Source organism: Ipomoea nil, unplaced genomic scaffold (assembly GCF_001879475.1).
Source record: "Ipomoea nil cultivar Tokyo-kokei standard unplaced genomic scaffold, Asagao_1.1 scaffold1770, whole genome shotgun sequence".
Classification (NCBI taxonomy): Eukaryota; Viridiplantae; Streptophyta; class Magnoliopsida; order Solanales; family Convolvulaceae; genus Ipomoea; species Ipomoea nil.
In genome coordinates this window covers 723376-731911 of record NW_017618198.1, presented here as the reverse complement: position 1 = coordinate 731911, position 8536 = coordinate 723376, and the positions used below count along the sequence as shown (strand labels likewise).

The following is an 8536-nucleotide window of genomic DNA, read 5'->3' as shown; positions in this document are numbered from 1 at the left end:
AAATAATAATACAATTTCTTCAAATATTTTTTGTCTCGTCATGTCAAACAAAAATGTATAAAATGAGCCTAAAAACTTGTTTTAAAAAAAAATAAAATAAAATAAAAAATAAAAGTGTCCTAATGAGGTTAGACAAATTGAAGAGTCTATTAGTGTCGTGACTTGGAGGTCAACCAAGTCTAAGCATGTCTCTATCTCCAAGACTAGGGAACTGATGATCTGATGACCAAGATTAGACGTATAGTAGAATTCAACATGTGTTCCAAGAATTAGAAAAAAATAACCTCTGTTGTCACCGCTATAGACATCACATCATGGCCTAACATGTGTCACGATTGTTATAAATATAGACTTTCTCTAACTTGATAGGATTATAATTTTCTTGACTTTTAGTACACTTCCCGACCATTGAAAAGTATTCGATCTTAATTTAAGCTACACTTGGACTTGTACTAACTACTAAGAACTCTAACATTATCAAAAATTATTAACATATAAATCTATAATTATAAACATATATTTATAAAATTATGAATCTACAATATAGATTTTATGAATCTACACTATAGAAATTATGAATCTAAACCCGTATGCACCATGTATGGTGCACACAGTTGCACAACATAATTTGCCATCTTCATTAGCTTATGATCAAAACTAATAAGCAATAACCCACTTCTTCAGTCACTTATTTTATTGATGATATTGATTTTTTGAATGTAAATTATAAATTCAAATTCATAATTATAAAATTTTTTAAATAATTATTGACAAAATAGGAAAATGTCTTGAATTGACAGACATCATATTCTTTCCCCTAGTACTAAAATGTACAATCATATACCATATATATGTTCATTATATAATAACAATAATAGTGATAGCAAATATTACAAAATGGAATTCCAAGCACACAGGGCCAACTGTACATCTTAGTCCATGCATGTATGAATGACACAGACAAATAGTTTGATGCTCTTCTCTTATCATTGCATCAGACATTCCTTTGCAGGATAATAAATAAACAATTTATGAGGTTTTAAAATTAGGGTTGTAAATTATTTTTAAAAAAACATTATGTTAAGAACATTGGAAGTACTACATAGAGGGATGCTCTTTTTTAGGATGTAATTTTTTTTTTTTATATTTAATGTAAATACAAAAGTAAAAATAAAAAATAAAATTAATTTGATTTAAAATTACGATATGTTAATTGGTTATCTCTGTGTAGTTGTTTTTGGAGAAAATGGTATTGCTGAACCATGAAGTATAAAAAAATAACACTTTTCAGCACCCAATTGTTTATAAGGTGATTTTTTTTTTTTTTTTTTTTTGAAATTAACCATAGTAGAACTAAGGGTCCCCCCCCCCCCCCGCAAAAAAAAAAAAAAAAACACTATTTCACAGTGACAATAGACATAATTGAGAGTCAAAAAGTATTATGATTATTATTTTTTAATTTATGGACAAAAAATGCTATTTTTTCTTGGTTTTACAGACAATTACAAAATTAAAGAAGTTATATTTATACTATATGATAAATAGATTTGTGCATTATATTGATCAAATTCATACGTTATGCTAATTATTAGTTTTCATGCAATGTATGCTTCTTTTTTTTTTTTTTTTTGGTAATGAGAGGGAAACCTGTAGTCACTATCTAAGTGTGTGCACTAGGTAAACCCTGCAAAATCACATAGGCCAAAGAGGTAAATCACACTAGGAAGACCTGTGCAACTGACTTAATTAACTATGAGAGTGTTAATAGAATCAAACTCATAACTTTCAGATATAATACTCAATTCTTTTGGTGACCACTTTCAGGGCATGTATACTTATTATTACCAATAAGTTAGTTGTATAATATATTAATTAATTTGACAGGTACCTTATATTAATCCAATTCATATACTATATTATATGACATGCAAACTATATTCTTTAGTTTACTCAAGCTATATATGTATTATTTATACTCGCCAATTTCAACTATGCTCAGGGCTTAAGTCTCTAACCGTTTCACTTTCATGTCTTTTAATGACTATTAACAATCTCAATAATAATTTCTGTTAAAACAACTTCAAATTATTAGTAAATATTATACTAGGTTATATTCCCCGGGAAAAAAAATGTGAGATTTCAAAATTGTTTTTTACCCTCATATAATCTGTCAATGGATACTCATAACTTGTGAATGTGACAAAATTAATCTCTTCTAATTTAATTAAATATCTCGACCGGGCTCGAGTTCAGACCAATAAAAGAAAAATAAAAATTATGGATGAATTAGCTTGTATGTTATGGAGCCTACAATGGCTATTCCACATTCCCATTATTGCTCTATGCTCACCCTCAAAAGTCAAAAGGCAAAGTAGCTCGTTCCACGGCCCTCATATCTCGGTCCGGCCAACAGGATTGTAGAGGTACAAATCATGGCGAGTCATCAGTCTTAGTCTATTAGGTGAGAGAATTAGTATTCAATAGAACTCTCACACTATAGTTGTCAAGTTTGATCTTGAATTCTCACCCTCCATCTACCATCTAACTGAACTGTTTGTGCGGATAATGCAGCATTTATAGCCCTTAAAGTATTCTCGGGTGTTCGTTTTAGTTATAACTTTTTGCGTTGCTCTATATGCTCCTTAGCAGCTGGCATGCAGTATAACTTCAATTCCAGCTTCAAATTAAAAGGTCAGATTTTCTATGCCTTGCAGCAAGACTTGAACAATTTAGCCATGGGATCATCATCTTTGTATAGTTCTTTGAAAGTTACATATATATATATATATATATATATATATATATATATATATATATATATATATATATATATATATATATATCTGGGCTGGAACCCATATATCAATCTGAGGAAGAAAGTTTCTTTTTATGTGGCTGAATTTTCTCATTCTTTTTCATTACCAGACATTGCATTGGCAGGTGTCTGCTGTGTTGATTTTGGGAAACAAAAAGGATGGAGACATAAAGGTGATGGATGGATGGGCTCCTCATCTTCTGTTAGTTGTTTTGATAGATGCTTCTTGGAGAGTCCATTCTTGTTCAATCAAAATTTTCTATTATTATTATTAGGGCAAACATCTGATATGGACCCCACTGAAAAGTTGTATATCACTTTGTGGTGTTTGGATGGCAAATCTTGTTTAGATTGTTGATGATGATTAGTTTGCACATTTTGCAAATGCTTATTTGTGTTAGTAGTGGGGATTTGCTTAAACCATAAATGTGGTTTGTTCTTTTCCTAAACTAGAAATTAAAGCAATTTTAGTCCCATCAGATATATATATATATATATATATATATATATATATATATATATATATATATATATATGTTGGATCAGAATGTCCATATGTAACTGGTTTGCATGCATATTGTATGAGGCTGGTTTTGTTGTTATCTAGCTGGAAAAAGTCTTTTTATTTTACTAGTGTTTCATCCAACTACAACATTTTGGATTCGCTCACTTGAGGATATATAAGAGCATCCACATCTATGATTTTTTTAGAATTTTTGTATAGGTGGAAGAGAAAGAAGAGAGGAAAATAATTACGGTAAGTGATAGTTTAGTCACTTATTTTATCGATGATATTGATTTTTTGAATGTAAATTATAAATTCAAATTTATGATTATAAATTTTTTTAAATAATTATTGACAAAATAGGAAAATGTCTTGAATTGACAGACAGCATATTCTTTCCACTAGTACTAAAATGTACAATCATATACCATATATATGTTCATTATATAATAACAATAATAGTGATAGCAAATATTACAAAATGGAATTCCAAGCACACAGGGCCAACTGTACATCTTAGTCCATGCATGTATGAATGACACAGACAAATAGTTTGATGCTCTTCTCTTATCATTGCATCAGACATTCCTTTGCAGGATAATAAATAAACAAATTGAGGTTTTAAAATGAGGGTTGTAATTATTTAAAAAAAATGTTAAGTACATTGGAAGTACTACATACAAAAGTAAAAATAAAAAATAAAATTAATTTGATTTAAAATTACGATATGTTAATTGGTTATCTGATCTCTGTGTAGTTGTTTTTAGAGAAAATGATATTGCTCACCCATGAATTATAGGAAAATAGTACTTTTCAGCACTCAATTGTTTACAAGGTGATTAAAAAAAAAAAAAAAAAAAAAAAAAAAACCTTAACCATAGTAGAATTAAGGGACCAAAAAAAAAAAACACTATTTCACAAACAATTTAAGGACAAAAGTGACAATAGACATAATTGAGAGTAAAAAAAAGTATTATTTTTCTATAATTTATGAACGAAAAATACTATTTTCCCTTGTTTATACTAGCTATATGATAAATAGATTTGCCCATTATATTGATAAAATTCATACATTATGCTAATTATTAGTTTTCATTTTTTTTTTTTTTGTGACGAGAGAAATTTGTAGTCACTCCGCACTAGGAATACTCAATCCATTTGGTGACCACTTTCAGGGCATGTATACTTATTATTACCAATAAGTTAGTTGTATAATAATCTATTAATTTGACAAGTATCTTATATTATATTAATCCAATTCATTCATATACTATATTATATGACATGCGAACTATATTCTTTAGTTTATTCAAGCTATATGTATTATCAGGGCTTAGGAAGTAGGAGGATGGTGATATCGTTGTTTTGTGCCATTAACAGATTGGTCTTAAGTCTCTAACCGTTTCACTTTCATGTCTTTTAATGACGTACTAATGTACTATTAACAATTTCAATAATAATTTCTATTAAAACAACTTCAAATTATTAGTAAATATTATACTAGGTTATAATCCCCCGGAAAAAAAATGTGAGATTTCAAAATTGATTTTTAACTTCTTTTCTTTGGTGTAAACCACGAGGTGGTGACTTCCCCATTTGCTCCGAGAGGCACAAGAGCTGGCCCAAATCGAACCTAGGTTATCCCGAAACTCTCGCCCACAAAGAGAGCTCATTTGCCACTTAAGCTACCCTATTGGATTGATTTTTAACTTCTTTGATTGCACTTATAAAGATTTCATTCTCATATTTCACTGCATATGCTTTCAATATCTTCACTACTATAAAACTAATCCGGATTCAACCTAAGTCGTGCTTATAAAGTCGAACTCTTACTTGAAAATCTAAAATTCTTTAACATAACGCATCCTTTACGATAATTAAATCCTCCAACATAAAATTTTAAAAATGTTACTTTAATTAGAGCAAAGCCATCAATTGAGTTTTGGCTACCAACAAGCTAGGAGAGAGTGAGAAAAAAAAAAAGAAAAAGGTGTACGTTAGCTATTTTTACACGCCGCTAGAAGCATGAGTTAACCGCACATGCAAATTTTTGTCCTAAAGTGTGAAAAATTAGACCCTTGTAGGAGGGTTAAATTTTTTTTTTTTCTCTCTCTTTATCATCTCATGTAGTAAACTCCCACAATGTGTCGTGATTTTAATATTTTATTGATAGAAAAAAAAAAGAGTAATAAAAATTATATGTTACTATTTTTTTTTTTTTAAATGAACCATAACATGCAAAAAAAAAAAAAAAAAAAAAAAAAAAAAAAAAAAAAAAAAAGAAGAAGAAGAAGAAGAAAGGGGCAACCCTAGTAAAATTAGTCAGTTTAATTTGGTAATACAAATTCAACTTTCAACAGGAGTGATCTCTTGACCTTCTTAATTTAAACCGATCAACTATGTGCAACTTAAACTTTGTCACTTAAAATCATGATGTGGAATTTACTCCAAGCACACTCCAAAATCCAAATAGAATAAAAATGGAAAGTATGTGTAATATATTACATACACCCCTTAAAACATAGTGGTGATTGGTGAGTACATTTTAAGCAAAAGTCCCATCAATGTCTCCTCGTATACGCCAGGCCGGGCTGATTGTTGAGCAGTCAGTTCAGTAGCAGATAGGGTTTGGCTCCTTGGCCCTTGCTACTCTCTCTCCTACCAAATCTCTCATACGTATAAACATCTGGATTCTGGAGGATTGAATTATAAAGCTTGAAACTTTTGTGAGTTTTCTTTTTTCAATTTTTACTTTGTTATCCTACAAAATGCCATATGATTACTATGATGCAGTCTCTGTTTTTTTTTTTTTTTTTTTAATACCTTGATAAAAGATGTCAATGGATACTCATGACTTGTTATTTGTGAATGTGATGAAGTTAATCTCTTCTAGTTGAATCAGATGATATCTCGGGCTCGAGTCTTGATTCGAGTTCAGACCAATAAAAGAAAATGTGGATGGATTAGCTTGTATGTTATGGAGCCTACCATGGCTATTTCACATTCCCATTGCTCTATGCTCACCATCAAAAGTCAAAAGGCAAAGTATGTAGCTCGCCCCATGGCCCTCATACCTCGGTCAGACCAACAGAATTGTGGAGGTACAAATCACGGTGAGTCATCAATCTTAGTCTCTTAATTAGGTGAGAGGATTAGTACTCGATAGAACTCTCACACTATATAGCTGTCAAGTTCGATCTTGAATTCTCACCCTCCATCTACCATCTAACTGAACTGTTCGTGCGTATAATATATGCAGCATTTATAGCCCCTAAAGTATTTTCCACTATTCGTTTTAGTTATAACTTTTTATGTTGCTCTATGCTCCTTAATTATCAGCTGGCAGTGTAACTTCAATTCCAGCTTCAAAAGGTCAGATTTTCTATCCCTTGCAGCAAGACTTGAACAATTTAGCCATGGGATCATTATCTTTGTATAGTTCTTTGAAAGTTACATACATATATATATATATATATATATATATATATATATATATATATATATCTGGGCTGGAAGCCATCAATCTGAGGAAGAAAGTTGGTTTTTATGTGGCTGAATTTTCTCATTCTTTTTCATTACCAGACATAATTGCATTTTCGTTACATGTCTGGGAAACAAAGGATGGAGACATAAAGAAATGATGAATGGGCTCCTCATCTGTTGTTTTGATAGATAGATGCTTAGCTTCTTGTAGAGTCCATTGTTGTTCAATCAAATTTTTCTATTATTATTATTAGTAGTAGTAGCTAGGCAACATATGGACCCCACTGAAAAGTTAATTGTATATCACTTTGTGGTGTTTGGATGGCAAATCTTGTTTAGACTGTTGATGATGATTAGTTTGCACATTTTGCTAATGCTTATTTGTGTTAGTAGTGGGGATTTGCTTAAACCATAAATAATGTGGTTTGTTCTTTTCCTAAACTAGAAATTAGAGCCGTTTTAGTCCCATCACAATGTCCATATGTAACTGGCCTGATTTGCATATATAAAACGTAACCTTCTTTGAAAACTAGTGACACTTATTTGGTTCAACTTGAGTTTTTGTATATATGAGGCCGGTTTTGTTGTTTCCCGCACTTGAGGGTAAGATCATCCATAACAAATCTGCCTATTTTGCCCTAGGTATGTGTGCGCGCCCATTAGGCGTGTGCAATTCACGCGTGTGCTGGGTACGTAAAACTGTTTATATATATATAGGGTCAAGTTCCCATGCGGTCACTCACTATTAGGTACGCATAAATGCACTAAAAGTGTTTGGAAATGCACCATTAGGTGTGGTGAGATGGGTGCATTTTTTTGGGTGTGTGGTGCGTTTTGTGGTGCATTTTCAAACACGGTGTGATGCATTTATGCATACCTGATGGTGAATTCACACGAAAATTAGAGATGCTTGTTGCTTTTTTCTCCACAACGATGTCATCAAACCAAAAAGTACTTAGCATTGTATTTTAGAGTGGAATAAAAGGGAGGGTGTGTGGAGAGTGGGATTTGAACCCACGCCCTTTCAGACCAAAACCTTAATCTGACGCCTTATACCAACTCGGCCATCTCCACATGATTTGAGACATTTTTTTATAATGTTTTTTTCTTTTTTCTTTCCCCTCCCTTTTTTTCTCCATTTCTCTTTCGTAATGGCTTGAACAAATTCTGACGAAATCCATTGCTGTTGGGCTTGCTCTAATAGTTCTAGGATAGGTTGATAGCTTAGGGTTGAGTTCATTATACGATCTACAAGGCTAAGACCCTAAAGTACATGCACCTAATTGTTATAGGAAATGTCAGACCGATCGACTTGCTCAGGAGCTATGTAAACACATAGAGTTTGTTATAATTTCCCTAGATTCTTGTTAATGTCCTCAATCTCAAGGAAAATGGTATAAAACCGCATGTAATGATCTTCCCAACCTTTATGACAACCTCATATTCCATTGATGATGGTTAAAGCTAGACTCAAGTTGATGTAGCTCATTGCTCAGTATCATATCTTTTTGTGCCTTGTTTGTATTGTTGGAACTTTTATGCTACTCAATAAAAATACTATGTTCACGTGATACAAGGAGATATCTTAATTGTCATATAAAATAACACTATCTAATAAAGATGTTATTTATGTGACGTGAGGGAATGTGTTCAACTTCTATTTAAAAAGGTTGAAATATGTTTTATTTAGATTGTCATTCATTTTGAGATTCTATAAAATTTTAATAGGTTAT

General features: G+C 31.3%; 1 non-coding gene across 1 annotated transcript; it reads right to left on the bottom strand.

Moving 5' to 3' along the window:
* Positions 1-7796: 7796 nt before the first annotated feature.
* Positions 7797-7877, bottom strand: TRNAL-AAG. Its single transcript has one exon. It is a non-coding gene; the product is annotated as a tRNA-Leu (tRNA).
* Between the last annotated feature and the right edge of the window lie 659 nt (positions 7878-8536).